Source organism: Pyxicephalus adspersus, chromosome 10, assembly GCF_032062135.1.
Source record: "Pyxicephalus adspersus chromosome 10, UCB_Pads_2.0, whole genome shotgun sequence".
Taxonomy (NCBI): Eukaryota; Metazoa; Chordata; class Amphibia; order Anura; family Pyxicephalidae; genus Pyxicephalus; species Pyxicephalus adspersus.
This window is the reverse complement of record NC_092867.1, coordinates 33,633,078-33,649,961: the sequence shown is the minus strand read 5'-3', so window position 1 is coordinate 33,649,961 and position 16,884 is coordinate 33,633,078.

The following is a 16,884-nucleotide window of genomic DNA, read 5'->3' as shown; positions in this document are numbered from 1 at the left end:
GGGGCTAAGATATAGGCACAAAGAGCTCCTGGGATTTTCTTTAAAGATAGACACGTCAAGTATGGGGAAAAAAACTTAAGAAAAAAAGAGGGGGGGTAGTGTGAGTGGAATGAAATCTCGCCACAATAGGAAGACAAGCAATAGTACAAACTTGAGAAGATAGGCCATCTGAAATTCCATAGATTTTTATATATTTATTTCTGAATTTATATTTTATAATTTATATTTTTTGTTCTTTGATTCTTAAGAACCACTGGGTCACTATGGGGACCCTCACATGATGCCAGAGTGAAGGGGTGCATTCTCTGGCAGCGCTAACCAATCATGGTAACGTTAAATAATGACGGGGAATTTTCCGTAAGTTTGTTACTTCTTGCTTTCCTAGTGCATCAAGGCCCATTCCTGAAAAAAAAGGAAAAATGATGCAGAGAACAGTGCTAGGGCATTACATGGAAAAACTTTCTGCAGCATTTAGGATCCAAATACCACTTGAGGAAGACAACGTTGGATAGGACCTGTACTGAACAGGACAAAAACCACCTGGAAATAGAGCCCATAAAGGACCCAAAACTGAAGTTGGCTATAGGCTCAGGGACCTCCAGGATAGGATGTCCTCTGCTGGTACAGAGCTCTCTCTTGCATTACTGGGGCCAGCTGTCCACTGACCCTGGGTCTTAGGTAACTAACTGGTATCCACTCCACTTTAGGCGATTGTTGGCAGTCTGAATACATTGTAGTGGCACTAGTACACAGCATTTTCCTATTTTTATCTAAAGTCTTTGCAAGTTTTTATTAAAGCACAATGTGTTCTCCCATGGCTGACAATGTGATGCTGATCTGGTTTATACAGCATTAGATGATTCAAGCAGAGTCAGAGTATAGATTTGAAAATTCTAATGAATAGCAACTTAAATCACAAAATCTAATTTGATTGCCATCATTTTTAATGAACAGTACAATAAGGAAAGCAAATGCAAGTTGTTTGGCTGTAATATGGGTGCAGTGGAAGTTTAAAACACAGCTAGAATATAATTCTGGATCCTATCATCATGGCCAGTTCTGCATCATCCAGCACCATCCTCTGTGGCCTGATTATATGAGATTGTCCCTGTGTTGTCCTAGGGAGGTGGATACCAGACACCTGTTGTCAGCCCTACTCCCATTATATTTAGAAATTTCTGGGATCAACAAGCACTGGGGATTTAATCTGGTAGGGCATGCATTAGTGTTTAGGAATACATGCAAGGCACCCTGCTAACAAATAAAGAACTAATTAGACCCTGTAATGAGTCACAATGAATACCAAAAATGTTTTAAATCACAAAAAGTGCAAAAAAAATGGGCTTGTTAATAATTATTTATGGCAGATTTGTGAAAATGCTATGCACAACCATACCTATTCAGCATAAACCACTTCCATAGCCAAATTTGCCTCTTGTGTACATAAACCATGATTTCACTTTTCCATTTTACTTTTTAGAATTTTTTTAATGTAACATTGCCCAACTGGCTCATTAAACCAATTAAGCAATGTTTTATTAGTGAGAAAAGCTATGTGCAATTTGGCAGATCCTTCCTTTTTTGTGAAAGGAGACAAAAAGTCCATGCCCTGGGTATCATTACAGACCAAGTTGCTAGCCATGGTATAGTCTACGGATATACTATACCTATATATTACAGCCCACTGTTGCCAGTGAGACGTCTTCCTGTCTGTGGTTATCCTCAGGTCACCGCACGGCAATATCTTGGTCATAGAAAAATGAACTTCCAAGAATTTTTTAGAACATCATTTATTCTAGCTGGAAATTTAGGATGATTCCAATCACCAAGATGAAATCCTTTAAAAATGAGAGATCATCACACACTAACTCTGGTCCTCTGTAACTATAATTAGCACTGAACACAAGATGTATTCCCTCGCTCCCTTTGCACTCTGCTGTGTACTGGTCTATAAACAGATATAATTAATCTCTACAGCACCAAGGCTACCCTATACTAACAGGATTACATAGTGCACAAAGATCATAAACATTTCTAACCCTATATGACAATATTTTAAAGACCCTCTAAGTTATAGCTGTCTGGACACACAAGCAAGATTTTGCTTAAATGTAAATGGATTTATTTCCAAATACAAAAAAAAAAATCAGTGTTTGCTCTTTGCATTACAGGCACTTCTAATGTTATTCTCATATTATCAGTTACATATGCATGATTGCATTTTGAGAGTAATAAAATAAAAATAAGTTAAAAGTACCCAACAGTCACTGTGGTACCTTTTTGACATGCCAAACTCTATCCATTCCAAGCTTGTGATTGAACCAGAGCTTAATTCTATCAGATCAGGTCACAATGCTTTCATGATTTATCATTGCATGCAACATCCATAAATATGAAAGCAGGTATTTTGATGATCTCTAATTTTTTTTTATTTTTGGTCATATTTCATTCAATAAAAACATTTTTTAACAATAAAAAATATTTCATGCAGTAATAATTGTAAGCCTAGCCTGATACTATGTGTTCTAGGCTTCGCTCATGATGAGCAGAATTTTTCATTCACAGTAAGTAAAAGGGGCTTTTTATTTAATTTTGGCAATGTCATTTTTTGTCTTATTCATTTATTGGAATAGTTAAAGCATTTACAATCTGGCCACTTGATTGTCTTTAGAACAGAATGATTTCCTAACACCATGGGTTAAACAAGGCACCATAATTGTTCCCTATGAATCTGAGTTTATGTAGAGTTCCTGCAGGTTTTAGTGCAACACATTAAAGTGCAAATCTTTAATTCCATCTTATCCCAAAGGAGGCATGCTATCTGCAGGTTATATCAACTGAGATTACTTAGACCTGACAATGTGATTCCAGTCTTCGCTCATCCAGTTTTGTGATCCCATGATAGCCCAATTTTTCTATTCTTGGCAGGCAGTTGGTTTTCTGCTGCTTTAGCCTATCTTCTTCAAGGTTTGACCTGCGGTGCTTTAAGAAATGCACTATTATTGTAAAGAATGTCTTTCTCAAAAGCTGAGGACTTTCCGTCAATTAATTCCAGAAAGACTTCTCTGACCTCTCTCATAAACAAGGTGTTTTCACACACGTAACTGCCAATCACTGGATCACTAGTGGGTGAAAGTTGTAGGAAATCAGCAGTTTCTAAGATGTTCTTTTACACCTACATCAAGGATCATTACATGGTTCATTTATTTTACAACAGTTAATTCACAATTTCATTGATTTTTCATGATCCTCAGTTCTATGCAACATGGGAAGTAATCTTTCTAGATACATAATGGAGGATGGGGGCCCATTCCGTATACCAACAACATCAAATCCAAAATGGCAGAAGTGCCTTCCAAGGAAAGGTCATAACATCCCGGTAATAGCTGTTAGTCTTGATATACAAAGACGTATAGTTGCTATTTAGCCCTTATTCAGATTAGGTGCTTTACTGTTTAAACCAGAAGGGCTCAGTGGAGGCCATGTCTAAAATGTAAAGTTATAGCAGATTTAGATAAAAATGAATAGTCCAACAATAAATAAAATTGAAAGTAGTCACCAATCAGGATTTTTTCCCTTACAGTACTAGATGCCCCCAGGTAGATGATTTAAATCAGCGGTCGCTAACTGGTGGTCCAGGAGAAATTTTTGGTGGTACGCGGGCTGGTTCGCCCTACCCCTTTGCAGGATCAGAAGGATTCGTGGTCCGGAGTCTGTAAATTCAGTGGTCCGTGACATTCAAAAGTTTGTTGACCACTGATTTAAATGTCAGCCAACAGCATTCAACCCACCAAACTGTCTTGAATCCACCCCAAGCCTGTGACTGTTTGGTGGAGGAGAATCAGCATAGTGTTAAGGTGGTCTCTCTGCCACTTTTTCCTTTCCGAATCTGAGCTTTTTAATGATGACTACAAAAACAAGAAATGTACACCGCTTGCAATTACCAAAAGACATTTAATGGAGCATTGATGAATACAAAACTGAGAAAAAGCTATATCTGCACAATGTTTTGCTTTTCAATTATTGTTCCCCATGCCAAAAAGAAAAGTATGAACAACCTACCTTCCAACTTTCTATTTTACCAAAATACATACTACAAAGATCCGGATCCTTTAAAGTGTCTAAAACCTTCAAGGACTACTAAACCTAAGGTATGTGTATGAATCAGACTGTGGGTGTCTTTAAGAATCTTGTTCTGTGAATGGCAGCTGCTTGGCCTGCTGGGGCTATTGTTCCAGCTACAGTATGTAAATCGGTACAAGACAACCAGTGTTTACTTACTAAAAATTCACATTACTGCCAGACAGGCCAACCAATACCTGCAACTAAATAAATTAGCACAAGCACCCGACAGCTATAATTTCCACGGGGAATACAAAGTACAGATTGGGGGATGATGACTGCAGTGTATTGATTGCATTCACCTCCATGCCCCCAGTTCTCTGATCAGCAGCTTCTATGTCGTTGTGTGTTTCTGGTAACTGTGTCCTGTACTGTGATCTTCCCAGAATCTGATTCAATTTTGTCTCATAGTAAGCTTCAACGTTCCTTCGGTATCCCATTTAGCACAGTAGAGCACAAAGTATAATAAAGATGCTCTCATTTCCTGCTCAGGGGCCTTCACGGAAGCAAAGCAATAACTTTTAATATCCCCGTAACAAAAACCAAGAATGGGAAATCAAAATGAAAGCTCTTACCCAGTGCCTATCTAGTACAAAGATCATTAGAGATCCAAAAGGCACAGACTAGAAATAACATATAAAAGCAGCCATGTAAAATACATCCACAGGTTAATTAACTGAAAAAATATTTGGTATTGTTGTATTGTTTGGTATGATTGTTACAAAATATTCTACACATTGTTCTTTGCAGTTATTTGTGTTGAAAGCTTCCAGCGTGGGTTGATCTTATGCACAGAACTGAACTGCAGTTGTTCCACTGTCTTGCTGTGCTCTTTGAATTAATGCTAAGATATCATAATCAGAACTTGAGCCTGAGGACACTATTGCCCTTTTTTGGTGTATTTTTCCTTGTAGAATTCCAAGTTCTTACATGCTACGGATAGAAAAAAGTACCAGAAAAATGAACTGTCGTGGTCTATTAAGCTACAATGACCACTAGTAATATTATTTCCAGGGACATATTACTGATGCAGAGGCTAAATAGATCAATCAGATCAGTACATATAATGGACTAATGGATCTAAGTGCAAAGTTAGAATTAGATTGCCATGTTGTCATGCTCATTTTGGGTGAAAAATCTAGTTTTAGTACAACAATCCCTGAAGGTTGGCTTTTTCATGCCTATATCCAAATGAACTTTACCAGTGAAAAATATTAAAGGTCTGTAAGTAGCCTAAGATTTAAATCAGAACGAAATGATGTCCAGGCTGCAATAAAATAACTTTACTTGTCTGATCACAATTTTTTTAATACCTTCACCTGTCCCTGTTATATAGAGGGTGCTGCCATCTTTCTCTCTGGTTCTGATCTTTAGCCATCCTGCTGAGCCAGATGACGCAGCGATCAAGACAGAAAAGGAGAGGCATCACTTTTTTTTTCTTAAAAAAAAGTTATGCGGCAAAAAAAATTGTTTATGTGAAATAAAATATTTGGTGATGAATCTGCTTTAACTTGCGTTTAACGGCTACTTGCCAATAATGGAAGCATTTCAATGATACATTTTTTAATATTATTATGGTATTATTTTATTGCTGTATTTATATATATTACAACTTTTCACAAATGTATTAATGCACAGTTACTAAAACATCCACTTTATTAAAATGAATACTGAACTTTTGCATTGCATATGTTAGATTTGCAGTTTAATTATAGAAGCTTACCTTTCATGTCCACCAGTAAAACCAAACGTGCCTAGAGGGTAACTAGAGAAAGGTCTCATATTGATACAGAGAAGAGCAAAGGGTGTGCAACATCTGAAGCAGTATATGAACATAATGGAAAGGTGTGCATATCTTCTATAAAAACTTTATACAATACATTGATCAACTGTAAGAAAACCAGAGTTAAAGCAAGAATTGCAGAGTCACAGACAGGGCAGTGAGAGGATAAACAGATAAATGGCTTACATTTAGAGAAGAGCCATGTGCTGTAGATTAATCTGTCTACATTTACTATCTACATTGAAAATTATTATCACCCAAGAGGAGAATAAAAGAGGATTTGTCAGATGTGTTTGTCAACAGGATGTCAGCCAGTCCATGGAATTTAGTGTGTTTGTGCACTGAGCTTGGACAGTTACACTTGTCTATGTCTAATTCAGCAGAGCAGATCTATTATGACAGACATTTGCTGGGAGACGCAATCGTTCTCCACACTTGTTTCCACTGCCTGAGAAAAGCTTTGTGAAAATACATATAATATTTGTAACCAGAATTTTGGGTTTGTATATAGAATAATATATCACAGGTCAGTCTATTGTATATGGTAATGTCCAGCATTAAATAAAAATGTTTCTGTACATTTTTTATATAAAAAATACATTTTTAAAAAAGTTTCAATTTAAAAAAAAAAGTATAAAATATAGAATATGTCAATTTCAAATTGATCACATTTTTGGAATTAAAGTGGATTTTTTATTAAAATAAAAAAATGACAGCTTTACTTCCGCAGAGCCCTAAATCCTTCCACACCTGACCTCCATCTGATCCTGCGCCGTCATGGATTCTTCCTTTATCCTGGCGTGTAGGAAGCGCCAGGGGCCGTCATCTTCTTCCTTCTTCTGCCTATTGCATGTCCTCCTGTTTTTAAAAAAACAAAAACAAAACAAAGTGCCAATCTAACTGCAACATCGGGCATGTGCAGAAGGAGCAGTCTGGGTGTCCCTGGAGGCTCTGCACTCCCATTCAGTCTTTACTGCCGCGGCACAGACAGTGTCTGTGCCCACATCCTCCAAAACATCACACTGACAGCAAAGTGTACACACAGTTACACCAAAACAGAGGAAGCAGCTTTACCAAAATTAGATTAGATTTTTACCAGCTTTAGAAAGGAACAGTAAATTGATAAGGAAAGGCCATACATACTTCTGAACTGGTATCAATGTGAACCTATCACTGCAGAAATATTTAAAACTGAACAAAATACAACAAGCAAATTATTACAGCCAACATGATGGTTTGTGTAACATAGAAGTATTATCTGCACCTGAACTTTTTATATTCAGAAACCCATTGTGTAGCTGTTCATTTATCTACACAGCCAAGACTTTTTGTGCCTTTATCTGTTAACAGATTGAGGTTTTACAATTGCTCACCATCTACTTTTTGTGATTTTTGCCCTTTCTTATGTAGGCAAATAGTTCAGACTGTAATACAGGGTTGCTGGTAAAAGTAGTCTGATTTCTATTGTTCTTCCTACTTCACGTATTCGCATCCAATTGACCTTCCCACCAACTGAATTCAGAGTTGAAAGAAAACGTAATTCAGGAGTTATGCACATTTATACCCATGAAACAGATATTATATCCACCATTTTGCTTCAATAATCTGTATATAATCAATCTGATTGCTCATAGAATTCCCCTTGATAAACTTTGGGTTTAGTTGGACTTCAAATACCACTTGTTGGCCATCATCCAAAAATACTGCTTGCTTGGCTATCTCTGGATGTAACACTTCATAGTCACTGAATCAACCAAGTATTAAGCTATTGAGTTCCCTAAGTACCTATCTATATACTTTTATTGGGGCAGCCAGAGGTTTGGCAGTAGTCCTAAAAAAAACAGATTTTTAAAACAACAGAAAATGTTCATCCTATTGGAAGACTCCCTTGAGAAATTATATTTTACATGTGTCCCTTGGACAATATACTACCTGATTATATCAAATAATATTCAGATCTGTTGTTGCACCTATAAAAAATACATTTGATATAGTCTACTTTGCTATATACCATTTGTTAAGTATTACTAGATTAGTCATTTTTAACAAACTGGTATAGGGGTAAGTTAATAGGAGCAGGACAAGCAACCAGTAAAGAGTAAAGCTGTCGCTGCAGAAAGTCAGATTGATGAAATTCTATCATACTTCAGTCACTGAGAAATAATTCACTTAAAGTCAACAAATAACAGATGGCAACCTCTCATACTGAAAGTCATATCTTACTTGTTACTAGATCTGGCCTCTGAGTCCTTGACCTTAATAAAAAATACGATCTTAAGGAGGACATGTTTCAAATAATATAGACAACACCAATACAATCCTGATCCTGTGCTTTCCTTGTGAGGTGTAATATAACAAAAAACTGAATTTATCGTGCAATACTCTTTACCTTCTCATTTTATTGTTAAACATTTTGGCAACAATTCAGCTTTTTTGCTGATATTCTCACATATTATAATTTCAGAAATATTTTGCAACATTGGAGCGATCTTGCGCAACCTCTTACAAGTACCATTTTTCTGCAGTGTATTTCTCATAGCAGACTTGGCAAGGTAAAAAGATTTACAGTTGTTGTGTAGCTACTTTGGTGGGGGGGGTTTCATCTCAGTTATCTTTTCACAATGAACCTAAGATACTTTTTTTTTCTATCAAAGACTTTGACTATGTAAATCATGAATTAAGTTAGGATATGATGAAGTGAAATGCTTTATGAGTTGTTTGTTGGAACAGAATAGTAGGCAACTCATCAAATCATTTTCAAATTCGTCTTTAAACCCCTTAGAAACACGTAAAACCTAATAGAAGATTGCTTACTGCTATAACGGGGATGGGTTTGTGTACGTATACATTTTTTTTTCTCTTCCATTTGTCATTACGTGGCATGCTATCTGTTCTCTCTAAATTATTAGATATGAATATTTCTATAAAACTGTATGCCCTTTCATGTTTTTGTTTGATGTTGTCATTTGTATATACCGGTTTGAGTTTTTTTGAGAAAAAAAAAAAGAAACACGTAAAAATGTTTTCATCATCTGGTTCCTTTTAGGCCCTGTGAGATTAATTTGGGATCAACGGCAGAAGGAACCAACAGATACTTTCAGGAGTCCAGTCAATGACTGACTGAATGTTGGGGGGTCTTTGCAATTGTAGTCTGGCGGGGTGCACCTACCTGAAAATGCCAGAACACAAATCCTAAAAGCCCACAGTCATCAGTCAATGACCAGTCTTTTGGAATCAAAAAGGTCCAGGTCAGTAGGTTAATATAATAATAATAATATTCTGGAACTAATGTAGGATAAAAGGCAAAAATGCTGGATATGTGAATAGCAGAGTCACTGACTTTTTTGATTAAGGCTGAGCCTCCTTCTCCTGAGTAAACAATTCTTATATTCCCATACTCTTCTACTCTATTATCTGAACAAGTTAGAATATTTAAGCAAACCCTCATCACTCAGAATTTTCATTTAAGTCTCTGAGAAAGCCATACGGCAACAACCTATATGTATCCGACTATTAAAGCTGAATATGATGTCTTCAGCACCAACAGGTAAGGTCAATGAGGAGGCGATTGGATGCAAATAAACCCTGAAATGTACTAGTGGATACAGACCAAACAGCTAATTCAGTGCTCGACTGAGGAGACTGGAGAAAGAAAGAGCTGCACCAGGGCACCTTCTGAGGACACCTACATCCAAAAGTTTAAGAAGTAACACTGAAGTTCTGCCTTTTTCATGCAAGATATTGCATACAATATATAGGCTTGAATAAACTTATTGGTATTGAATATAACATTAACTACTCTCTTCTTTCTTTACTTTTTTTAAACCAATTTTGACTATACAAAATCCATAATTGTTTTTAAAAAGTCAGGAGAAGTGACTGTGTGACACTGTATTTTTAATTTGCAGATTTTTCAGATTCTTGACTGCTTTCAATATTTTTTCATAGCATTTTTCTCTTCATCCTTTACACTTTCACATTCTACAATGTATAAAAAAGCAGTAAAAATGGCAAACTATAAAAAGATAAAATGCTAGATTTTGGTGATGTTTTAGATGTATGTTCAACTTAATGCTTTGCAAATATCGGTTTTACAGTCCTAGATTATTTTTTTTCACAGGACCTTATATATATTTTCCTCCTTGAAAATTGTTCAAATAAAATGTGAAAACTTTGCTCTCTGCATTTGCAGTCAGAGAAGTCATTGCTTGTTAAAGGCTCAGATTTCTGCAACTACTTCCAGCAGTGCAGAACCAATTAAAGTAGGGCTACTCTCACAAAAGGATTAGTTTGTGGATCACTAAGTAAAACAGGACTCTTATTCTAATGTTACAAAAATGATTTTCATTCTTTTACTTTATACATGTATTTTTCTCCATGCTGTGCACATCCCAGAGACAATGTAGGAAATACCTATGAATGCGTGTACCCTTTAGCATCTGCTGAATGTCAGTGTCTAACTTGGATGACTATGGCAGAATGTTCCAGGTCACTGTACACAGATACAGCTGGTTGTAATCCAGCTCAGGCTTCATTTAAACTATGTATGGTTTAATGCGGTGCACTGTCCCACTTGAAGGGCGTGATATGCAACAACATCAAACAATGCACAAAACAACAGTGTCTTATTCCTCACTATATGCAATGCAATGTGTCAACAGCCAACAGTCACAAACTCCCACAAATATGCAACATTAGACAAAGAATATTCCCCATGGATTCATATTCTAATATTTATATATATTGAAACTACATTATAAAAAAATCCCCATTTTGTCTTCAGAACTGCTGCACTTCTTTCTAGCATAGATTTAAAAGGCTGCTGGGAACGTTCCCCAGCTATTTTGGTCTATGTTGGCATCATAGCATTTTCTGCAGATTTGTCAGCTGCACATCCATGATGAGAATCTCCCATTCAACCACATCTCAAAATGCATTGAGTACAGGGAACTCATTGCCATGTTTTAGATGAAACATGAGATAGAACAATAGATGATTTAAGATTTCTGACATAACAAGTTATTTGCTGGAAGTATCCATCAGAAAAGTGATGGACATGATCAACAACAATACTATGGTAGACTGTAGCATTTAAAAAGTAAAGAAAGGGAAAAGGTTTGGGTTTTTTGGCAAACAAAGTTGTAAATAAGCGAGTTATATTCAACATTATAAAGAACATATTGGTTCAAAGTAAACAAATTAGATAGGTAAATCCCGAGTTAGTTTCACTGGGATGTAAGACCAATAATATCTCTGAATGCATAAAAAGTTAGAATATTAGTAACGTCTCCTATTCTGACGCGTTTCGCCTGTTGGCTTCCTCAGGGGATTTGTAGAGATCAATATTTGCATGTTGTATGTAAGAATATTATACAAATTTTTGATGAGATACTGTTTACAAATATGCTTTAAAGTATATACATATTTTAACACAGTATGTTATATACAGTAATACTATGTTATCAATGCTACTCGAAGATTATCACAAAAGAACTTCCAATGATATCGGAGTATATATTTTCAATATAGTGTTACAAAATCTTGTACTGTTACAGTACAAAATCTTGTTACACTTTAAAGTGTGCCCAGAAAATATCCCCCCCCCCCCCCCATGACACCACCTGTACCATCCCCGCTATGGAAACAAGGCTGGATGGATGTGCTTTCTTGTTGTTGATTCTAAATTCTTACAGTACCATTCGAATGGTACTAGCATAACAACAAATTCTCTTGTCCAATTTTACTGTGCCTGTGCGAAATGTAGCCCTAGGTGTCTGTTCTTAGCTCACAGAAGTGGCACCTTGTGTGGTCTCCTGCTGCTATAGTCCATCTGCTTCAAGGTTCAATGTCTGGAGATGCTCTCCAGTAGTTTTTTATGTTACTGTTGTCTATCAGCACAAACCAGTCTTGCTAGTACCCTCTGGCATCAACAAAGCATTTTTTGCTAACAGAATTATGGCACAAGTGAACAAGTGTTCCCAATAAATTGGCTGGTGAGTGTGTGTATATATATTCATATCATCTTTATTTATTCATGTATTATTACCTAAATCCTACTTTTGGTCATTTGGATTTTATTGTTTTCTATATTGTTTTAAACATTTAGCATCAGTTCCTCAACTTGGGAATTAATTTTAAGTGTAACTTTACTATCTACATGGGAACAATTACAAATGTTAATTATAAAGAAGTATGCTGAAAATTTTTAGCGGTAGATTCTTTGTTGCTTAAGCCTCATAGTGGTGTAAAAACATTCAATGTTTTTAGTCCCTCCTTTGATGGTTGTTTGTTCAATTGTGCACTAAATGGTACACTAACGAAAAAAAAAAACAGATAAGCACTTCAATGCTACCAAAAAACTATTATTGCCAATTTTGACAAACTTGCAATTCGTCCATATTGGCATAGGACAGCTTGGTGGCTCAGAGGTTAGCACTCTAATCTTTGCAGCGCTGGGTTCTAGGTTTGAATCTCACCCAGGACACTATCTGCATGAAGTTCGCAGGTTCTCCTCAGGTTTGCGTCGGTTTCCTCTGGGTACTCCGGTTTCCTCCCACACACATGCAGTTAGGTTAATTGGCTTTCTGCAAATTGTCCTTAGACTGTGATAATGACATATCACTGTGGTAGGGACATTAGATTGTGAGCCTCTTTGAGGGACAGTTAGCGACATGACTATAGTCTTTGTAAAGTGCTGCGTAATATGTCAGTGCTGCGACTGTATAATAATAATATTGGCACCCAAACATTGAATCATATTGTACATACAAAATATCTCAAGTTCTTCTGAGAACCAATATCATGTCAGGGTCTTGCCCTTCTGACAACCTCAACGTGTTTCGCAGTTCCTATCACTCCCTAACACTTCTCAAGAGGAAAATGGGAGCTAATGTATAACTCTAAGGAAAAGGAAAATAAAATGGTAATAAAAGTAAGTATAACATGTATACACTATTTTGTGGTAGCATTGAAGTGCTTATGGGTTTGCTCATAGTGGTGTATCTGCAGTGTGAGATCTAAAGCAATAGAAAAATTTAACAATTGTGCAGCTCACTGTCAGAGGGAAAAATTCCTGGTCTGCTTGATTATTCCTTCCTCAGTCCACTAGTCATCAGGGGGTACCCCTGATGTGAGAAAGTAAAGCCTTAATTCTAACAGGATGGCTGCATCCAAAGAGACCAACCATGGAACAAAGTTACATTGAGTTAGCACTGGGGAATATAAGAGCTACAGATAACTACAAGCATTACTAGTGACTGGTAATTTGTACTCTAATTGTCTTAATTTTTGAGCCTAAGTTTCAAAGTTTAGGTCCTTTTTACTACAGGGTGCATTTCCCTCTTTAAAAGGTATTCAGCTATCGGCAATGGTATCCCCTGCTATTCAGGCCTACCACCTGAGGGCTGCAAGAAGGAAATATGAAATAATTTAATGTGATATTTTATAGTTACATAAAAATAAAATATATATTCAGTCATGAACAAAATGAAAAAAACATTTCCAAGATACTACACATAATTATCTGTTAATGATAAACCAGTTTAATCTCCTAATCAGTATGATATGTTCAGCAGGTTATGTGATTTAGTTTAGCATGGTCTAATGATGTTTTGCTGACTAACCCCATAACAGTAAAAAATGTGTGTATAAAATAATTACTACTGCAACTACTAAATAATGCATGGATTAAACGGAATCTATAGTATTACCATCCTTTGTATGTAAATGATAAATTCAATGTAATAAACATCATCAGTTTGTGCTAGTGTATATTTCTGTTTATAGCTTCTAATTTTAAATGCACACAGGGAAGTTAGATTTCTTTGTTACAAATACGAGCTTCTGCTTTGAGGGTATGAATGATGATGGCACTTTGCAGCCACTTGCACCATCTCAGTATATGCCAATCACTTTGCTAAGGCTGTAAACAATAATTGTAAATTAGCCAATTGCTATAATTATATATATATATATATATATATATATATATATATATATATATACTCTAACAAAAATGTAAAACCAAGAAATAAGATTACATTATTATAAGAGTATAAACCCCAAAGCTGTAAAGTAACTGTAATGAAATGTAGCCATAAATGACACGATGCACAGAAACATTTGGAACCATGTAACTGGCCCTGTAAATCAGTGAGCTTATATTCATTATGCTCTAATCCACAATTATCATCCTCAGAAAAATAATTGACACTGCTTTCACCATAAATCTAACCCTTCTTTAATATTATTTGAAGAAGGGCAAGGGAAAACAATTCACTTTTTTTTCTAAATTCATAACTTTATCATTTAAACAGATTTCAAAACAAATAAGACCTCATATAGCATTGCAGATTTTATTTAACTGCACAGTAACACTTACTAAGTGCCACATATAATTTTTTAAATGAATAAAGTGAACCCGTGGCCAGGTTGAGGGCATTCAAGCATTTATGTATTTTTAACAAGCAGTAAATCAGGTTTAAAACTCTGTCACAAGAAAACAGCAAGGATTATTTTTAGCACTGAATAACTGTCACAGGTCATGTCTTCTTTTTAGCCTAAGGTGTTCCTCTGTGCTAAAAAACTCAATAATATCTCCTATTCCAAGTTAAAGCATACCATTGTCTGTGAGATAGGAGTCTAAAGCAGTGGTCGCCAACCATTTGGACCTCACGGACCACTAAATATACAGACTCTGGACCACACGTGTGCGGGGAGCCGTGTCAGCCGTGATGTCATGATCCTTCGCAGGTCTGAGCCTGTGTCCAGAGACAAACTCACCCACCAACGAGCCTGCGATCCATATGGGAGACAAGGTCTTCGGCTCTGGCCGGTGCGCCACCAAGCAGGCTCAGGAGAAGGAACCTGCTAGGTGGTGCACCTGCCAGAGCCACGGACCACTGGTCCATAGTATAACTGAATGCTGGGAATGTGGACATTAGCACTTCCACATTAACAATATCCACAGTAGTTGGTAATAAGGGTTTACACAACTGCTCAATAACCAGCCATACCCTGATCATAACAGCTGTGTACCACCTACCACTTTGCAACACATTTGCCCATCACTGGAACTGGTGAAGAAAGGCAGCCTCTGATTTTGTCCACTCAATGCCCTTTTAGCACATTTACCACTCAGACTCATCATATCTCCTGCTACTCTAATTTCCTGGAGGACAAATGTAGGCTTTTTCTGGACAGACTGCTGTTCTACTGCCCTGCTAGAACATGATATTACCTGTAGTTGGCTCCTTTTTTTACAAGAAGCTACAAGAGTAGTGGCCTACCACAAAGCCAATGTCTTGCTTTCTCTATTGGTTCCAATCACTGTTCTTTTGGTACAATGAACATTATCCTCCAGCTTTCAGTTGTGATTAGAATCCATTGTCATGTCAAGTATAGGGACAGAGTTGGTGTGGAGATGAGTAAAATAGGCGAAATTAATAGCTAAGACCAGCATCAGGTAAACAGGGAGAATGCTTTTGCAACCCTTGGTAAATGGTAAGTGGGAGTTGGCACATTGAATAGAGAATTATCTTCTTCCCTGTCACTGCCCATGCACAGCCCATACACTCACTAACAATAGCTGTAACAACTAACTCACAGGCTACATCTTGTGAGCAAATGGAAGGCTCCAAAGAAATGTATGAACCATTTCAACTGGTCGCATCTACTGAGACCAGTTACAACACATGCTAACAAATTGGATCAAGAGTGCAATGAAGAACAAAACTCCTAAAACTGCTAGCGCTGTTGAAACGTGCATAATTCTGCCTTCTTTTTAGCACTTTAGTTAGTTCAAAACATTTACAGTACTGACAAGTGTACTCAAAAACTGCAATTTTCTTTAAAGGCCAAGTGACACCGCCCAGCTTTTTCTTTATATCTTCTCTAATTGTCATCCATTGGAAGTGAGTCTGCAAAGAACCTTACATTGTGTAAGCACACAGAGCATGACTAGAGGGGGCATGTTAAGGAGACAGATAGCTGGCCTAGATAATAAAAATGGTGCCACAAAATCAGCTACCCTGATAAATTGCTGGAGAAAGTGAGCATACTTTGAAAAGGAAACATAATAGTACACCGAGGCTGCATTTTATTTTAAAAAAAAGAAAAAAGTGCTTGTATATGGTGGACATTGTTTTTTTTAAAATATCTAATAATTGTTTGCTTGATCTAAAAATTGATTTGTTTGTTAGGCTGTTTTAATTAATAATGATTGATTTAATTTGGCCATTCTTTATTGATTAGGTCAGCGTTTATATTTTAATTATTTTTGTTAATCTAATTTCATAAATGTCTGGTATGCAGTGCTAGGTTGTTGTATCTTGATTGATTTATGTCATCTTGTAATAATATAGTCTTGATACTGAGTAACTACAAATGTGGACACATTTATTGATACCCCTCCATAAAAAAAAATTATTTTTTCTGAAACCGACAAAAGTAATTGGCACCTATCACTAATAATTGCATATTTAACAAAAATCAGAATTTGCTTTAGAGTTTTTATTTAACAGAATAACTCAAATAACACAAAAGCAAATGGCATGGACAAATTGATGGGAACCATAACCTAATATTGTGTTGACAAATTTTTGGACAGTCACTACAAGCCAACAATTCCTGTCGTTCTCAGTGAGACTTCTTCACCTGTGGACAGGTAGTTTGGCCCACTCTTCCTGAGCAAACTGTGTCATGTTTGAATGATGCCCTGTCCAGACTGCATGCTTCAGTTTTTTTCCATAAATGTTAGGATTAAAATGATAAAAGGGCACTTCAGAATAGTCCAGTGTTTTGTTCATTGACATTCTTGGATGCTTCTAATCATCATTATCCTGTTGCAGTATCCATGACCTAGGACTTAGATAAAACTGTTGCTCCAGAAAGTGCCAGATGCAGCAAAAAAGCTCCAAAACATTACCGAGTCTCATCTATGTTTTACAGTAGCTATGATATAGACTTCTTTGAAAGTCTAA